The sequence below is a fragment of the Callithrix jacchus genome, chromosome 6, assembly GCF_049354715.1.
Source record: "Callithrix jacchus isolate 240 chromosome 6, calJac240_pri, whole genome shotgun sequence".
Lineage (NCBI taxonomy): Eukaryota > Metazoa > Chordata > Mammalia > Primates > Cebidae > Callithrix > Callithrix jacchus.
The window spans coordinates 158,269,369-158,287,810 of NC_133507.1; positions in this window are offsets into that span (position 1 = coordinate 158,269,369).

Below are 18,442 nucleotides of genomic sequence, written 5' to 3' on the forward strand. Positions count from 1 at the left end.
TGCCTTAGCTCCTGTAGGAATCAATAATTGCTAGGTCTCCACAGCTTTGACTAGCCTGGAGTGAAAAGTGAGTTCTGGGCACCATCTCGATTTTATCAGACTGGAAATTGTTTTTGGTATCAGCAGCCTTTCTCCTCAGGAAGGTGAATCAGTTTAACCACAGCTGAGTGCGACGAGGTGGACTCGCTGCAAGGCTTAACCTCGAAGGGCCAGTGGCTGAGCAAAATTCTGTGCCTGCAAACGGTGGCCTTCAAGAGTATTCCAGGCAATTCTCAGCCTCTCTCCTGGGCCGTCTCTCTCCAGACACCTGCTCCTCCACCTGCCTCTCCAGGCCTTTGCACAGCCTTCTCTGTCTGCCTGGTCACTCCTACGTGTCCTTAAGAGACAATTCAGGTTCCGGTTCGGGCCATCTCCCTTTCTAGCCAACTAAGCTAATCACTACTGTAACCAGGTGCTGAGCTTCCACACCTGAATCACTAAGCACAGCTTGGTGGGCCGCACCCCAGGGATTCTGTAGGTCTGGGGAGACACCTGAGAATTTGTATTTCTAATATGGAGCTCTTGGCCGTAGCTGCTTTGTGGAGACCACCCTTTCAGAACCATTGCTCTAACCTTGGCTACTCAAACTGCGCCGCATGAAGCAGCATCACCCGGGAGCTTCTTTGAAATTCACAGTCTCAGACTTAATGAATCAGTTTCTGTATTTGAACAAGATCTCCAGGGGATTCCAGTGCGCGTAAAAAATTGCAAAGCACTCCTCCAAACTGAGCTTCTGGAAGACAGAAACGTTTCCTCACTTTTCTGTGTATTCCCAGCACCTGGCACAGGAATGAACAGGATGCAGAGGCTGGGGCTGAGGCTGGAGCAGACATTCTAGCTTGAGAGCAAACCCATCCTGGACAGGTCTGCCCGCATCAGCACACACTCACAGCAGGTCATTTGGCACTTACAAGAAAAATCAGCCCGCATCTCCGATTTCAGACCCGCTTGGTTCTGAAATCTCACAAAAGTAAAATTCAGACCTGAATTAACAAAAGGAGACTTTTCACAAGTGTGTTCTTATACTCTCTTTCTGGAAGGGGGAGACTGACTTCCAAACACCGGGCAGCTGTTTATAGGACCTAACACGGCAGGCAGGCTGCGGCTTCTGCTGCCTGGGCTCAGACTCAGAGCTCCGTTTTCTATTTCCAACTTTTTCCTCATTTTGTCGTTGTTGCTAAAAGTTCTTCGACTTGAAAACCTCTTATGGCCAAGCCCTAGGGCTGATCATCACGTGACTGGAAGCCTGGCGGTGTGTTTGTTGATGGACCTGACTCACTTCCACGCCGGCTCCCGATCATTTAGGACACAAAGCTCTGTGCTCCGGAGCGAGCATGAGGTGCCTTCAGCTGAGCAGATGGATAATGTGGGAGACAGATCAGCACATCTGGCAGAAGAGGCCCAGAATTGGGTGACGATGAATGTTTTCATTTAGGCAGATGTAACAAAATCTCTCTCACTACCCACGGGCCATTCCTGGAGGATGCAGCCCTCGTGTGAGCAGCATCCTACATCAGCCACCACGCAGTCACTTCACTTGGGTGCCCTCGAGTGAAGAGCGGAGGAGGTCAACTTGATATAAAAGCTGTACAGTGAAGTTTTGCTCAGAAACTATCTTGTAAAATAAACATATGGATAAGGCCATTTAAAAGAGCCCGTTATTATGTGTGAGATTATTGACAGAGCCCTGAGCAACCAGGAGCCAGGGGGCTCAGTCCAGAAACAGAGGCGTCCCCAGGAGGCAGGGGCACAAACCCCAAAAATGTGATTTCAACTCAGGCTCAGATTTTAGCTGACACCCTTCTCTCTCCAACAGTGCCTGAAAGCATGTCTTCCTAAAATGTGAGTTTTTCAGGGCAGAATGTGCGTGGTGGCGGGGAAGCGGGGGTTGAGCATTACCAGCTAGGAAGGGGTTTTTGTGTTCCAACACTGAGGCCCTGGGGTTAACTCTTGCCTCAAAACCCCGGCTCTTTTTTACCAGCCCACCAGCCCAGGATGAGGTCACACCAAGGCTGACAAAACCCAGGCCTGAGTTGAAAACATCTGTCTCTTGCCCATTTTCTTTCCCAGCTCCACATGGTGGGGCCTCAGGGGTCCTCGGCACTGCCTCGACTGCACGTCTACAGGGTCGGATGCATCAGACACCATCACCACCTCAGCTTCATCACCAAGGCTGGCTCAGGATGAGCCATGTGGAGATGGCGGGCCTGACCTGTTGCTGCCTTCCTTACTTCACCCCTTTGCCCCCCAAAAGTTGGGCCATTTGCCAAAGGACAATAGAGCCTTCCCAGAACCCTCTTTTCTCAACATTTTCCTTCCTTGGCACGCTTCCCTCAGTAGCAGCCCTGGAGGGTGCCAGGCATTTCACGGCAGGACGAGGGTCTTTGGGGGCAATGTCTCTGTGAGTTGGGGGTGCTGCATCTTTGGAGACCCACCCAGCTTTTTGCGCTCTTTCAGCACTTGTCCTGGTTTGGCTTCCCTCTCCACCTCCCCTGGAGACCACTGCCTTTCTTCCAGGTTCTGGGGTCACTGAGGAAGCCACTGCCTGTGCGCTGCCCCAGCTCAGCCCCTCCTGGTACGAAGGTCATGGCACATCCATCACGACTGTAACCAGCGGATCCCTGGGCTCTGCCCACAGAATTCCCTGAGCCAGCTCCTCCCTCCTCCTGACCTGGGGCAGCTCCTCCTCCCAGCCGCATCTGCTCTGGGTTTCTCTGCTGTCTGCCTCACACAGCCCCACCCCACATTCATCATGCTCTCTGAATCGAGAATTTCGCTGAAATCCCAAAGGTGTTTCCTTACCATACAGAGTTAGTCACTCACTTCACGGATGTCATGAACTTCCCATTTCTCTTCATGATCTCAGACAAATGTGAGTATCCAGCTTCGAATTCTTAAACACAGCTATAATTTATAACCATGGTTATTCCTCACTCCATGCTCTGAGGTTTGTTTCCAAATCAAGATCATAGGTTCGGCCCCTAGTGCCCGCCTCGCCATGTCTACCTGGCATTATTTTCAGGATAAAGGGCTGGAAAACCTAAAAGTTGAGAGGTTATGGCTTTTTCCAAATCAGAAAGCAAGCTGAGGGCAGTAAAGGAAAGTAACCCTTTGAGTTTTGTACTTGCTTCATGGCTGAGAGGTTGTGCTGTCACGTGTGTGTGAGCACGAGCATGTGTGCGTTTGAATCTGTGTCTGTTTTCATCTGATCTTGGCCAGATGGCCACAGTGCCTTGAAACCAATCTGAGAGGAGATACTGGACTCCGATTTAGTAAACCTAACGTCCATTCCCAAATCACTTCTCCCTTTCCTGACTCCAAGAGGAGACTGAAAGAGCTAAATGCTCACTCTCCCAGTCTTTTGAGCAAGGGGCAGCCATGGCACAAGTATTTCATAAATATTCATGACTCCTCTTATGCTTATTGAATGTGTATATTTGGCCACCCCCTTCAGCATACATTCCTATCTTATTTTCTCCACACTTGAAGTGTCTGTTTCCAGCTTCTGGCCAGAGGCTTTGCTTCCCAGCTTATCAGAATGGCCACCCTGCTGGATACAACCCTTTACAAGAAATAAAGCTCTCCTTCCCAAATGCATGAGCCTTGTCATTTTACAGCTGATGGTAGGATTTTGGAAACTTTACAACAACAATTATATAATGGTCTCAGGGGAGGGAGGAGAGAGACAGAGAGAATGCTGGGAGTGGGGAAGGTGGAACTACCTTTGCAAAATTATGACAGTGAGAGAAATCCGACATGCCTGACTCCATCTGGCCTCTAGCCTCGCAGCCTGGCTGTCTTTGCTTATTCCTGGACATGGGGCAAGCTAACTTGGGATAAATTTGGTTTCTAGTTTAAATAATAATATCCCTTCCCCAAACTAAACTTAAGGTTACGGCTCTTGGTTTCATTAGTTCTAGGTCTCATTAGTTCTTGTAAAACTAATGGAAGTCCACCAAGTTAGACAGATGAGAAGGGCTTGAATTCTAGATCATTACCAGCCATTATTCCAAAGGTCAGAAGACCTGCAACTTCCCCAATTACTCTTGCAGATAACATCACTATTGTAGAACCTAAAATTGGCCTTTTTCTTTTTTTTGAGATGGAGTCTTGCTCTGTCACCCAGGCTGGAGTGCACTGGTGCTATCTCAGCTCATTGTAACCTCCTCTGCTCCCAGGTTCAAGCAGTTCTCTTCCTCAGCCTCCTGGGTAGCTGGAACTACAGGCACATGCCACTACACCCAGCTATTTTTTTTTTTTTTTGTATTTTTAGTAGAGATGGGGCTTCACCATGTTAGCCAGGATGGTCTCGATCTCCTGACCTCGCCCACCTCAGGGTCCCAAAGTGCTGGGATTATTGGTGTGAGCCACTGCGCCTGGACAAAGTTGGCCTTTTGAGATGTCTTTTTAGGTTTTTACATTTCTGACACCATGATGGCCCCCACCTGGATCTGCCAACCAATCCTGTGGCCCTCACCCGGGCACTGACTCAGCACAAGAGGACAGCTTCGACTTCTATGACTTCATTTCCAACCCAACCAGTCAGCATGCGCCCCGCTCCAGCCCCCGGCACACCAAGCTATCTTTGAAAAATCCCTGGCCTCCAAGGCTTTGTGGAGACTGACCTGAGTAATAACTCCATCTCCCACGTGAGGTGGCCAGGCCAGCCTCACACCAGTTAAGCTCTTTCTTGACTGCAATGCTGTGGTCTCGTTACAGGAGTTATTAAGAAATTATTTTAAGCAGATGAAGAGGAAACGGGTCCTCGGAAAGTTTTTGTTTCTTTTAAAGCAGCTCCAGAAATGCTTTTTTTTTTTCAAACGGCCTGCCACCCCAGCCAATCAAAAACCATATCACATCCTGGGGGATGGCAGAGATTAATGCCACCCTTACAGATGTAAAATGTGGTTCCCATAATTTCCTCCATTTAATTCCTCAGTCTGGCCCCTACAAAAACCAGAGAGATCCTGCAGGATGACAGTAGACTTCCACAAGCTCAGTCAGGCGGTGGCCCCAATGGCTGCCACTGTGCTGGGTGTGATCTTGGCCAAAGCAGATTCACACTGACTCAGGTGCCTGGCATGCAGCTGCTGATCTGTCAAGCGCACTCCTTTCCATCTCTATAAAGGAGGATCAGGAACTGTCTCATACTGCCTGGGATGGTCAATAGTACAGTTGTCCCTTCATACTCACAGGACCCCCACCCCCCACATATAAAAATCTGAGGATGCTCAAGTCCCTTATATAAAATGGCATAGTATTTGTATGTAACCTACATATATCTTCTCATATACTTTAGATCATCTCTAGATCTTTTTTTGGGGGGGGGGAAGAGAAAAAGAAGGGGAAAAAAAGAAAAAGAGGGAAAAAGGAATATTACTTCATTCCTAAAATGGGTTTCAATAATGGCCGATCAATATTTTGAATGTTTAAAGTGGTTAATGCATATTTTATGTGTTTAAAATGGAGACCTCTATTGTGTTTATTTGTTCTGGCTCTGAGTTCAAGTCCTGGATATCGTTATCAATTTGTTGTCTCGTTGAATCTAAATCTCATTATGGGTCTTATGTATCTGGGTGTTAAGATCTCTTTTTGTTACATTAATCTTTTTACCCTTGCATCCTTGTAGCTTTGAAATCTATTTTATTAAGTGTGAGAATTGCAACTCCTGCTTTTTATTTATTTATTTTTGCTCTCCATTTGGTTGGTGAGTTTTTTTCCATCCCCTTGTTTTGAGTCTTTGTATATCTTTAGATATATCATTAGATTTTGTGGATAATGTATATTTTGTGTGTTTAAAATGGAGAGCTCTATTGAGTTTATTTGTTCTGGATCTTAGTTCCAGTCCCGGATATCGTTATCAATTTTCTGTCTCGTTGAATCTAAATCTCATTATGGGTCTTATGTATCTGGGTGTTAAGATCTCTTATTATTACATTAATCCTTTTACCCTTGTATCCCGTAGCTTTGAAATCTATTTTGTCAAATGTGAAAATTGCAACTCCTGCTTTTTATTTATTTATTTTTGCTCTCCATTTGGTTGGTATGTTTTTTTTTTTTTCCAACCCTTTATTTTGAGTCTATGTATATCTCTGGATATACCGTTAGATTTTGTCTGTATCTTTTGATTGGGAGATTTGGTCGATTTAAATTTAGGGTTGCTGCCATTTGATATTAACTGGCTATTTTGTCCTTTCATTGATGAAAATTCTTCTTTATGTTAATGCTCTTTACTTTTTGGTGTATTTTTAGAAAGGGTCATACAGGTTGTTCCTTTCTGTGTATAATGCTTCTTTTAGAAGTTCTTGTAAAGCAGGCCTGGTGGTAATAAAATCTCTGAGTACTTGCTTGTTCCTAAAAGATTTTATTTTTCCTTCAAATGTAAAGCTTAAATTGGCAGGATATGAAATTCTGGGCTGAAAGTTCTGTTGATTAAGTATATTGAATATTGGCCCCCACTCTCTTCTAGCTTGTAGGGTTTCTGTTGAGAGATCTGCTGTAAGCCTAATAGGCTTACCTTTATGGGTAACTTGATCTTTCTCTGTGGCTGCCCTTAATATTTTCTCCTTTGTTTCGATCTTGGTGAATCTAACGATTATGTGCCTTGGGGTTGGTCTTCTTGAGGAATATCTTTGTGGTATTCTCTGTATTGCCTGGGGTTGAATAATGTCCTGCTTTGCTAAATTAGGAAAATGTTCCTGGATAATGTCCTGGAGAGTATTTTCCAGCTTGAGTTCATTCTCTCTGTCACATTCAGGTACACCAATCAAGCGTATATTAGGTCTTTTCACATAGTCCCATATTGCTTGGAGACTTTGCTCATTCCTTTTTATCCTTTTTTCCTCTATTCTTGTCTTGTCGTTTTGTTTCATTAAGTTGGTCTTCGACCTCTGATATTTTTTCTTCTGCTTGATCCATTCGGCTGTTTAAGCTTGTACATATTTCACTAAGTTCTCGTGTTGTATTTTTCAACTCCATAAGTTCATTTGTATTCCTCTCTATATTGTCTATTCTTTTCAACATTTCATCGAACCTTTTTTCCAAGTTCTTAGTTTCTTTACATTGGGTTAGAACAAGTTCCTTTAACTCCCAGAAGTTTCTTATCATCCACCTTTTAAAGCCTACTTCAGATAACGGAACACAGTCCTTTTCCATCAGGGCTTGTTCCGTTACTGATGAATCCTTTTCCATCAGGGCTTGTTCGGTTGCTGATGAGTCCTTTTCCATCAGGGCTTGTTCCATTGCTGATGGGTTCTGATTTTGAGTATACTCAGCCTTCTTAGGCTGTTTTTTCCCCTTCATTGTAGATGAACCGCCTTTCTAATTAGGTTTCTGAGTCGAAGTCTGACTTATTGATTCCCAGTGCTGGGATCCAAGCAACCCACTGTGGCAGCCTAAATAGCAGCGATAAGACTGATGGTGCTCTTCTGCCCGGGAATCTCTGGTCTGGCTTCCCTCTTGAGTCCGCAACAAGTGGCTCTGACTTCCTGGAGCTCCAAACTCCGGTCAGTAGGGGAAGCAGTCCCGTTGGCTCTGCATGAAGAGCTGCTGCGCCGAGACGCCGGCAAAACCGCTGCAGCGGCCACAAGAGTCGCGCTGGCAACCCGTGGGGCTCCTCCACTGGGAATCGGCGATCAGTGAGTGACGAAAATTCGTCTAAAGATGTGGCGTCGTCTCGTTCTCTGAGCTTTCACTGGGAGCTACAATCCCGAGCTGTTAGTGGTTGGCCATCTTGGATCTATCTCCAGAAATGCTTCTGGTCTAGCAGGAAAACCCCTGCTCTTAGAGCTGGGCTGGCAACCTTTGATATGCAAATACCTGCCATTAGAAACTGGGTACACTCAAACATGGCGATTCCTGCCCTCTTCTTCTTGCCCTTGCTCCCACATGTGCCTGACAGCATGGCCGACCCACATATACACACGTATAGAGCATCATGGCATCCTGCGTTTGCATATTATAAGGCTAGGGTGGGAGGTCAGTTTCTTCACAGGATTCAATCCCCTAAGCTCTTTGCAAATCAGACACCACCTCCTAGAGCCTCCTCACATAAGCGGCCACATTTCCACGGCACACCTGGTCTCCTCTCTTGGCTTTGGAGCCCTCCTCCCTCTGTCTCTGTACAGCAGAGCTTCTTCCCTCGTTCTTGCCTATTAAACTCTATGCTCCTTAACACCACTGCACATGTGTCCGTGTGGCTTTATGCACTTCGACGTGAGGTGAAGGAGGCTGGTGGTCCTCCACTCACGGGAGCCGTGTCAATCTCAGTGAATAGATTTTGTTTGTACAGCAGGCGGGAAGAACCCTTTGGGTGGTTACAAAGGCACTCCAGACACAGAGCTGTTTAGAACAGAATTAATATAGAATTCTTGCCTCTTGGTACAAGGACTATCTATCCAGCCAAGACATGTCACGGCCAAGGTCCCACTGTGTAAGCCCAGCCCTGGACCTCTGGACCACCAAAAAATGGGTAGAAAGTTCTAGAACAATCATTACTAAATGAACCATATCAGTCTACAAAACAATATATCATTTGGGGCTCCTCGGCTTTTAGGATGGAGATGGCATTGACCTTCCTTCCCTAACCAGTGAGCTCCTCAAATGATGAGTAGTTCCTAGGAGCTCCCAAGCCAAGCCCTGCGTCCTCGGAATCCATCCAGTTGAAGAAGCATTAAGCAGTCCCTCTTCCCCTCTCACTTAGCCAGAGGGAGACTCTGCCTCCTTCCTTTCTGTCCACCCCACCTCCCTACCAGCTAAAAAAAATCCTCAAGGCTGGTGGGGGCAGCACAGATCCTACTGAATATTTAGGAGACAGAAGGAGATCTGTGCCAGCATTCCTGGCATCTTAATGTCAGACCTTCCCTTAGTTAAAAAGCCCTTCAGCTAATCCCAAAGCTTGAGTGTGTCTCGGGATCCCCTTCCCATTCTTTCCTTCTCTGCTTTCCCTCCCCCCACTCTCTCCTGACCCTGAGTTTCCTGTGTATTTCTAACACAGAGAAAGTAACGGTCTTTTGGGTTTTGTTGCTGTTGTTTTTCTCTTCTTTCTTTTCAGCTTTTAATCTTTGTGGGTACATAGTGTGTGTATATATTTATGGGGTCTGTGAATGTTTCGATATGGGCATGCAGTGTGACCCGAGCACATCATGGAGAATGAGGAATCCACCCACTCTAGCCTTTATCCTTTGAGTTACCAACCAATGTTGGCTCTCTTTTGTTTCTTTTGTCTTCTGCTAACACACAGTCCCAAAGACAAGGCCAAGGGGAATTCTGCCCTCAGCTGTGCTTTTCTGCAATATTTACATGACAAGTTCACTCATAAAGGCCCCAACCTGCACATAAGAGGGAAGCGATTTCAGATGAACGTTGATCTTTTACGATAATTGTGACTAAGGCCTGGCCTCTATTCTCTTCTCTTTGTTTTCCAGGCTCTGTTTTCCACTGACTTCCTCTTCCCTGGGTTGCTCCAGGTTCACAAAGATGTGTCCTCACCAGGACCTCACGGTCAAGGAGGCTTTTCTGTTTTTCTGTGTGAGTTTGCAGAGAGATCAGATTCCAACCACTAGACATGGCTGCGCTCCTGAAGGCCTCCCTCGAGTTAGCCAAGAATCACTCCTTCCCTCCTCTAGTGCTATCAGGAGAGGTAGGAAGTGTTAGAGACTTCCCCTGCCCACCACACACACCTTCCAGCCTGAGGCTGCCTAAAGACCCTCAGAAACCCCTGACCTTGTCCCTTCTGTCCCGCCTCCTCCCTGTACTCCCAGCTCTGAGCAAGTGGAAGTTTCCTCTTCACCACTTCAGGGTCACTTGGTAAAGATTAGTTGGGCAGAAAAGCCGGGGTTGGAGGAGGGGCGTATTTGGAAAGAGGGCTGGAGGTGAGGAAACTTGGGGTCCAAGCTGCCCTGCCACACCCCAGCCTGCTGACCTGGTCCGCTGGGGCCTCTGTTTCCTCATTTGCCTAATAAAGTTTAAAATCCCTACATTATTCCTCAAGAGTCTGCATCGTTTAAAAGGTGTTTCTCAGCAAATTGCCCCTGCTAGAAATGTAGGGCCGCTCCTGCTTTTTCCACGACCTCCCTGCTAGAAGGTCCCAGAACTTTCCCTTCTGCCTCCAGAGACACCGACTTGGCTGATGTCACAGCCTTCCTCTGACTGCGGGTTGATTTCTGGTGGATGAAATATGTCTGCATCTGCTGCTTTTACTGCAGTGGTGTTGCTCTGTGGTACACAGGTAGTGATTGTTTTATTCCTTACTTCTGAATCACAGTCAAGAGTTTCAAAAGGGGTAAAACAGGACAGTCCGTCACGGCCGATGTTAGCACAAACACCCCGTCAGCCTCTGGGTGTGTCTGCCATCGGTTCTGCACAGACATTACGGGGCTACTGCCTTAGTTCATAGTTTCTGAATAGGTGGAGAAGGGGGTTTTACAACTGAGTAAGAGGGGAGTTGCCAGGGAGCTGCCCGTCCAATATTTTCTGTCTGTACATGTTTTAGTTGGATACCCAGAGGCATAGAAATAATTTCTTTGCAATAATAAAAGAATCTCTAAAGAGATAAACCTCCTTTCCCTGGGAGCCCAAATGAACAAGAATGTGATATGAGCTGTTTTAGGAATGCAAGTCAGTATCCCATCATCCCCAGGGACAAAGAGAGCAAGTTGAGGGTTGTTTTGGCATATGGAAGGAAGCTGGAGAGGCTCCACCTGTCAGAATCGCCAGGCAACCTCCCTTATGAATGTTCCAGCTATGAGCTACTGCCTTTCCATCAGCAGATGGTTCAAACGAACCCAGAGATTAGGTCTACAGAAAATCTAGGTCACAGCAAAGGAGAAATTCTACACGAAAGTAGTCAGCACAGCATATGGTAGAGATCCGATAAATATTAATTCTTCCTCACATATAAAAATTGCAATTCTCAGGCTAATCTCAGCTTGCAAAGAGGTGAAAGTCAGAGTGGTCCATTTGTCTCCAGAGATGGTGACAGCACTCCCTGCCATCACACATGCTCATCTGTAGTGCAGCCTTGCTATCTCTCCATGAAGAAGAGTCTATTTCCCCTTCCCTTGAATTCAGGCAGGTCCTGCGACCTTTTCTGACCGATAGGAGTCGGCAGAATCAGAAGCACCCACGGGCAGGCTTGTGAGTGAAGCCTTCTTGGCCTCGCAGCCCAGCGCATCCCAGGCACCAGCTGAACACAGCTGAGTGAATGATTCCAGCCCACCTGACGAAGCAGAAGAAATGTCATCCAGAATTCCAGCCCCGGAAAATCAAGAACAAATGAAATCATGGTTTTTTGAATCCACTACATTTCAGGATTGTTTTTTATGTGCAACAGATAAAGCAAGCTTTCAGAATAAATCCATTAAGTCAACTTTACTTTTAGCCTAAAACTGCCTCCTTACACATCAGGTTGGTGCGAAAGTAATTGCAGTTTTTGCCATTAAAAGTAATGTCACCGGCCAATATTTTAAGTTTGGCCTAAGGTGTCTCTGTACGTCGTCAACTATAACCTAAATGGAGGTACAAACAGGCTGTAACCTTCTCTTGCACCGCTCACTGAGTTTTGGCCAATCTGTGGTGGCCAACTGCTCGGACCGTGTTCAAACACGACAAACGCTGCTCTGTAACCAGTCCGGCCGTTTCTGTGCCTCACTCCCATCTTCCGTACATCACTTTCCCTTGCTCTATTTATGAATCATCTTCTACCATGTGGCTGTGCTGGAGTCTCTGAGCCTACTCTGGCTCAGGAGGGTACCTGATTCATGCATCATTCTTTGCTCAACTAAACTCTGTTAAATTTAAGCTGAGCACGGTGGCTTGCACCTGTAATCCCAGCACTTTGGGAGGCTGAGGTGGGCGGACCACTTAAGGCCAGGCGTTCTAGACCGGCCTGACTCACCCATGGTGAAACCTCGTGTCTACTAAAAATACAAAAAATTAGCCAGACTTGGTGGCACATGCTTGTAATCCCAGCTGCTTGGGAGGCTGAGGCAGGAGAATCCTTGAACTCAGGGGGCAGAGGTTGCAGTGAGCCGAGATCACACCACTGCACTCCAGCCCAGGCAACAAACTATCTCAAAACTAGAATCGAATCGAATCTGTGCAATTTAATTTGGCTAAGGATTTTATTTAACAATTCAAGAAAGTGTTTCAAAATGTAACCTTTCCATAGGATTCTTCCTTCTTTGTGTCCTCCCCAAAATTTGCATACAATCCATGTACTTTCCAAATAAGTTCCCCAACAAACGTTGTTCAAGGTTCTGTGAATTCACTCACTTAGCAAGGTTTTGAGAAACATTTTCAACACAAACATTTAAATGTACATATGATTTCCATCCTCAGAGAGCTTAAAGCTAAGCATGTAAATAGACACATATACACTGAAGGTTAATAATCTACAAGTAGTATCTGACTGTAGCTAAGTAATCTCTAAACCCTCTTTGATACCAACATTCCATTAGGCCATGGAACTGACCACACAAGGACTGAGTTTGGGGAAGACTCTTTGGGGTTCATCAGTATCAGAAAAACAGAGAATTAATCAAACTCAAGCTTGCCTAAATAGGGCTTTTTCTCCCATGAGTTCTTGCATGGACAGTGAAGGGTGGTCAGAGATATGGGCTCCGTCTAGCTTCCTCCTCCTATTCTTTGTATATGGCCTTCATCACAGGCCCACTGGATGGGTGCTCCACCTCTAGGCAATGTGTTACATTTCCAGGTAGTAAGAATGAAAAGGAAACGACAAAATCAAAAGGAAATGCAAGCTAATTGTCCCTTTTCATTACAAAGGCAATAGCTTTTCTAGAAGCTTCACCTTTTAAATTTCTACTTAAATCTTCTTGGCCAGAACCATTTTGTAAGTCTGTCCTGAGCTACAAGAGGTCCTGGGCACATTCTGAGACACACTGGGCTTCTGTGGATAAGGAAAAAGGGAAGAGTGTATATTGGGCATTGGGAATAGAGAAGAGTGAGGGAATAGAGAATACATTTGGGATAGGTCAAGGTAAGCTGCTAGGGTCTGCCTTTCATTGTGTGTCCACCGATGTATATTAACTTCCTTAATCACCTCTACAGTTCACAAGGTTGGCATGCTTATCTGCGTGTAAGAGGAGGGAACTTTACATGGCTGCTTGGGCTTCCTCACAGTATGGTGACCAGGTTCCAAGAAAGGACATTCCGAGAAAACAAACTCAGTATGCAAAATCCTATTAAACCTCCATGTACATACATTACACTTACAGGTGTCCCATTTGTTGAAGCTGATCACACGGCCAAGTATGGAGACAGTGTAGGAGGGGGCTACACATAAGCAAGAATGCCAGAGCTATTGTTCATTTGGGCTGCTTAAGAAAGTTTATCACAACAAGCGGCCAAATACAACCACACCAATCAATATAAAGTCACATTAGCATTTTATTGATTAAAGAATATTTTCTAATCTCATCTTGAATTTCCATGTGTTGTTGGAGGGACCCAGAGGGAGGTAACTGAATCACAGAGGCAGGTCTTTCCCGTGCTGTTCTTGTGATAGCAAATAAATCTCACAATATCTGATGGTTTTAAAAAGGGGAGTTTCCCTGCACAAACTCTCTTCTCTTGTCTGCCACCATGTGAGATGTGCCTTTCAGCTTCCCCCATGACTGTGAGGCCTCCCCAGCCATGTGTAACTGTAAGTTGATCAAGTCTCTTTTCTTTTGTAAATTGCCCAGTCTCAGGTGTGCCTTTGCCAACAGTGTGAAAACAGACAAATACACCCAGGTACTCAGAACTTAGATCAAGAAACAAAGCATTGCCAACACCCCAGAAGCCCCACTCAGGCCCTTTTTCAGGCACTCCCTGCTTCTCCCCAGCCCAGAAGACCCACTATCCTGACTTCTAATAACATTAAATTTTTAAACATAGTTTAAAACTTTACAGTGCTGGAATGAATGGCTTCTATTGATGGTTTCTTTTGGTCAACATTGTCTTTGTGAGTTTCTCCATAGTGTGTGTATAATGATCATCTGTTCCTTTTCATTGTTGTGTGATATTCAATTGTATGACTCTAGCATATTTTAGTTATCTATTATACTCTTCACAGGCTTTGTCAAGCCTCCAGTTTGGGACTATTACAAATAGTGTCACGATGAGCATGCCTCTTGGTGAACATATCCGTGTGTTACTGTCGGGATACACACAGGAGCAGAATTGCTGAATCATAAGGCACACGTGTTTTTCATGGCCACAGCAAGACAATTTTCCAAAGTGATGCTGTGAATTTATTCTTCTGTTAGCAGTGTATGAAAGTCTCTGTAGCTCCAAACCCCTTCCACCCTTTTCGTTGCAGCCATTTTGATGGGTATGTAGGAGCACTGCATTTTGGTTTTAATGAGAATTTCCATAATAACTAATGAAGCTGAGCAGCTTTATATAAGTTCATTGAACATTTGGATTTCCTCTTTTGCTTAATGACCTCTCAAATATTTTGCCCATTTTCAAATCTGATTATTTATTTCTTTATTGAGACAGAGTCTTGCCTTTATTGCCCAGGCTGAAGTGCAGTGGCGTGATCTCACTGTACATCTGCCTCCCAGGTTCAAGCAATTCTCCTGCCTCAGCCTCCCAAGTAGCTGGGATTACAGGCACTCACCACAAGGCCCAGCTAATTTTCATATTTTTAGTGGAGATGATGTTTCACCATGTGGGCCACGCTAGTCTTAAACTGCTGACCTCAGGTGATCTGCCCACCTCAGCCTCCCAAAGTGCTGGAATTTTAGGCATGAACCACCGTGCCCAGCCTATTTTAGTCTTTTTTTTTTTTTTCTTTGTATGGATTCGGTATATATTCTGGATGAATCTTTTTTTGTGCCTGTGTGATTCATTGTACTCCATGCAGAGCTGGTCAGAGCAGTGGCTTGTACAGACCAAGCAGCTGAAGGCCGGAAATAGTTGAGGAACAAAAGAAAGTATCTGGAGACAACAGATGCTGGAGAGGATGTGGAGAAAAAGGAACACTTTTACACTGTTGGTGGGAGTGTAAATTAGTTCAACCATTGTGGAAGACAGTGTGGCGATTCCTCAAGGCCTTAGAAATAGAAATTCCATTTGACCCAGCAATCCCATTACTGGGTATATATCCAAAAGACTATAAATCGTTCTACTATAAGGACACATGTACACGAATGTTCATTGCAGCACTGTTTACAATAGCAAAGACCTGTAATCAACCCAAATGCCCATCGATGATAGACTGGGTTGGAAAAATGTGGCACATATACACCATGGAATATTATGCAGCAATCAGAAATGATGAGTTTGTGTCGTTTGTGGGGACATGGATGAATCTGGAGAACATCATCCTCAGCAAACTGACACAAGAACAGAAAATGAAATACCACATATTCTCACTCATAGGCGGGTGATGAAAAATGAGAACACATGGACACAGAAAGGGGAGTACTAAACACTGGGGTCTATTGGGGGGAAAAGGGGAGGGCCAGCGGGAGGGGGAGGTGGGGAGGGATAGCCTGGAGAGAAATGCCAAATGTGGGTGAAGGGGAGAAAGGAAGCAAAACTCACTGCCATGTGTGTACCTATGCAACTGTCTTGCATGTTCTGCACATGTACCCCCAAACCTAAAATGCAATAAAAAATTAAAAAAAAAAAAGAAAGAAAGAAAGTATCTGATACCCCTGGCTACTGAGACCTCTCACCTGGGTGATTCCCAGGGCTTCCCAATGTCCAATGCAGCACCTAATCTCAATAGACACCCGAAGTATTTGTTGAATGATCTTACTGTTTTGTCCTCTAAAAATCTTCCTGATAATGTTATTTTCTACAAAGGGAACCTTTCTTCTCTAATGTCATCTATCACCTGAGACAGTAGAAAGACAATTAGACTATGGTTTGTTATGAAAATGGAGTAAAAAGATGGATTTGAGTGCTGTTCTGATTCCCACTTGTTTGATGACCTTGCATATCTCTGAAACATGATGATCTCATTCATAAAATAGGGATCATAACAGTCCTACCAAATAAGGTGTTGTGAGTAGAGTTAATAAGGTTAGAATGAGTAGCTCTACACTGGGCTACTTAATAGAATATCGGGTACAGGGAAGCCCTCAGTGAAGGTTAGCTCCCAGGTTAGCTCCTGATATGTCATCATTGCCATTGTCGTTATCTTAGGATTATTAGGTCCCTGCTCTGCTGATCTTCAGTTCTGTGGCACTGCTTCTTCATCTGGATAACAGAAGTAAGAATGATCTCTTCCCAAGACATCTGGAAAAACAGGCTGAAACAAAATTGTGAAAAAGCTTGGTCCCATCTACAAAGATTGGGGTCACTATGACTCTGATGGTCCTCATAAGTCCCGGGCTCTGTAACTTTTAAAAAAACATATTTTATAAAGGGGGAGAAAGTGAGAGTGATTTAGATAGAGGAGGGGATGGAGATTCCTCTAAATAGAGACAGAGACTTATGAATATGTATCCCCAGAGCAATGCTTCACCGGATACCCAGGAAAACTCTCCACAGGAGGATTTATTAACCCCCTTGCACAAATGAGGAGAAGAAAGCTCAAAGGGATCGAGAAATACACCCAAGATCACAGGACAAGTAAATCACGGAGCCCAGGTCTGTGTGCGTCCAGCCCTCACCTCCTTTCCCAACCCAGCTCTCCACTTTCAACGGGAGGAATGCTCTAAATTGCTAGAGGCACAGAGTCAGTTTTGCTCAGTTTAAAAACCAGAAATTAATTCCGTGCCCATGGGAATGCTCTCAGAGCGGAGATAATTCTGCAATATATCCTTGTGTATGTTTTCAGTGCATCCCCAGTTCCACCTGGTTTGGAGCTATAAGTCACTCTTTCAGTCACTAAGCTAAATTCCCAGGGTGCTCTTAAGATACAGAAATTCCAGCAGTAAATAGCAAAGCTGTTAGACCAGATTAAACCTGCCAAAGTGATTTGAGCAGAGCTGAGAAAAATGGACCCCCTTGAAATGATATGCTATCAGCCAACAGGAACATAACCCTGGAAACAAACCTTCTAGTTTATTGTTCAACAAGCAGCACACACGGTTAGGAAGGAGACTTGGCTAAAGCCTCGCATCCACAGAGGGTGTGGAGGGTGTGGAAAATGTGAGCTGTACTTCATTCACTTTTCATTGTTTTCTCTCTCTCTTTTCCCGATTAAACGGCTGTGGGGGGAATTCCTTGATTTTGACATTTGAAAGCTACAGAGTCTGTCTGGGAGGTGAGCAATGATACTATAGTGAAGACTGTGATCAGAGAGAAGGTCAGAGTGCGATAAAAAGGGAATGACACGGAGACAGATGAAGGACGCAGGTGCGGGAAGATCGCAGGCCCTGGGAGGTGGTTCCATCTCCATTTCACTCCATCGCTCTTACAACAACTTAAACATGGAAAACAAATGCTATGGAGACTTCATTTTTCTAAGGAATTGATTCAGTTAAAAAAAACAAGACAAAACAGGCCGGGCACAGTGGCTCCAGCCTGTAATCCCAGCACTTTGGGAGGCCGAGGCGGGTGGATCACGAGGTCAAGAGATCGAGACCATCCTGGTCAACATGGTGAAACCCCGTCTCTACTCAAAATACAAAAAAATTAGCTGGGCACGGTGGCGCGTGCCTGTAATCCCAGCTACTCGGGAGGCTGAGGCAGGAGAATTGCCTGAACCCAGGAGGCGGAGGTTGCGGTGAGCCGAGATCACGCCATTGCACTCCAGCCTGGGTAATAAGAGCGAAACTCCGTCTCAAAAAAAAAAAAAACCCCAACGTATGCTTACCCAGGTCAGTATTTTCCCTGTTGGGACAGAAGCAGCTGACGCTTACACAACACACTCAACCCCTTCTCAAGGCCACCGCAGTTCCCGTGGGCAAAAGCAAACAGTCCTGAGCACATCCTGCACACCCTGTTCCCTTCTTGCCCCTTCTACTTACCTCTGTTTCTGAAGAAGCCCAGGCACTAAGGCGACATTCTGGCAAGTACGTCACCCTAGCTGAGGAGGAACAAACTGCAGTGTCACAGCCAGGTGCCTGATTCAGCCACAAAATCATTCAGACACGGGGGCAGTGCCCAGCTGCCAGGGCTACCTGTTTGTCTTTTCAGCTTGCATTTTGTATTGTTGCCAGTCCTGCGTTTGAGAAGCACCGAGGGCACTTAGTATTTATTTAGTCTCCGTTCCCACAGTCTTCCGCCAGAAGCCCACCCCGTGTGTAGGCGCGGGGATTCAGGCGGGCTGCTTTCAGCCTGACTCGTTCTCTCTCTTTCTCTCCTAGAGGTTCAAAAGGCCATTTTCGGTCTTTTCCATGGAAAAGTGCTCCCAAAATCTGAAAGTATGCCACGTTAGGATGCAAGCAGACCTTTGTCCTGCCTGCTTGGTGATGGATTGTGGGGCACCGTTCCTGAG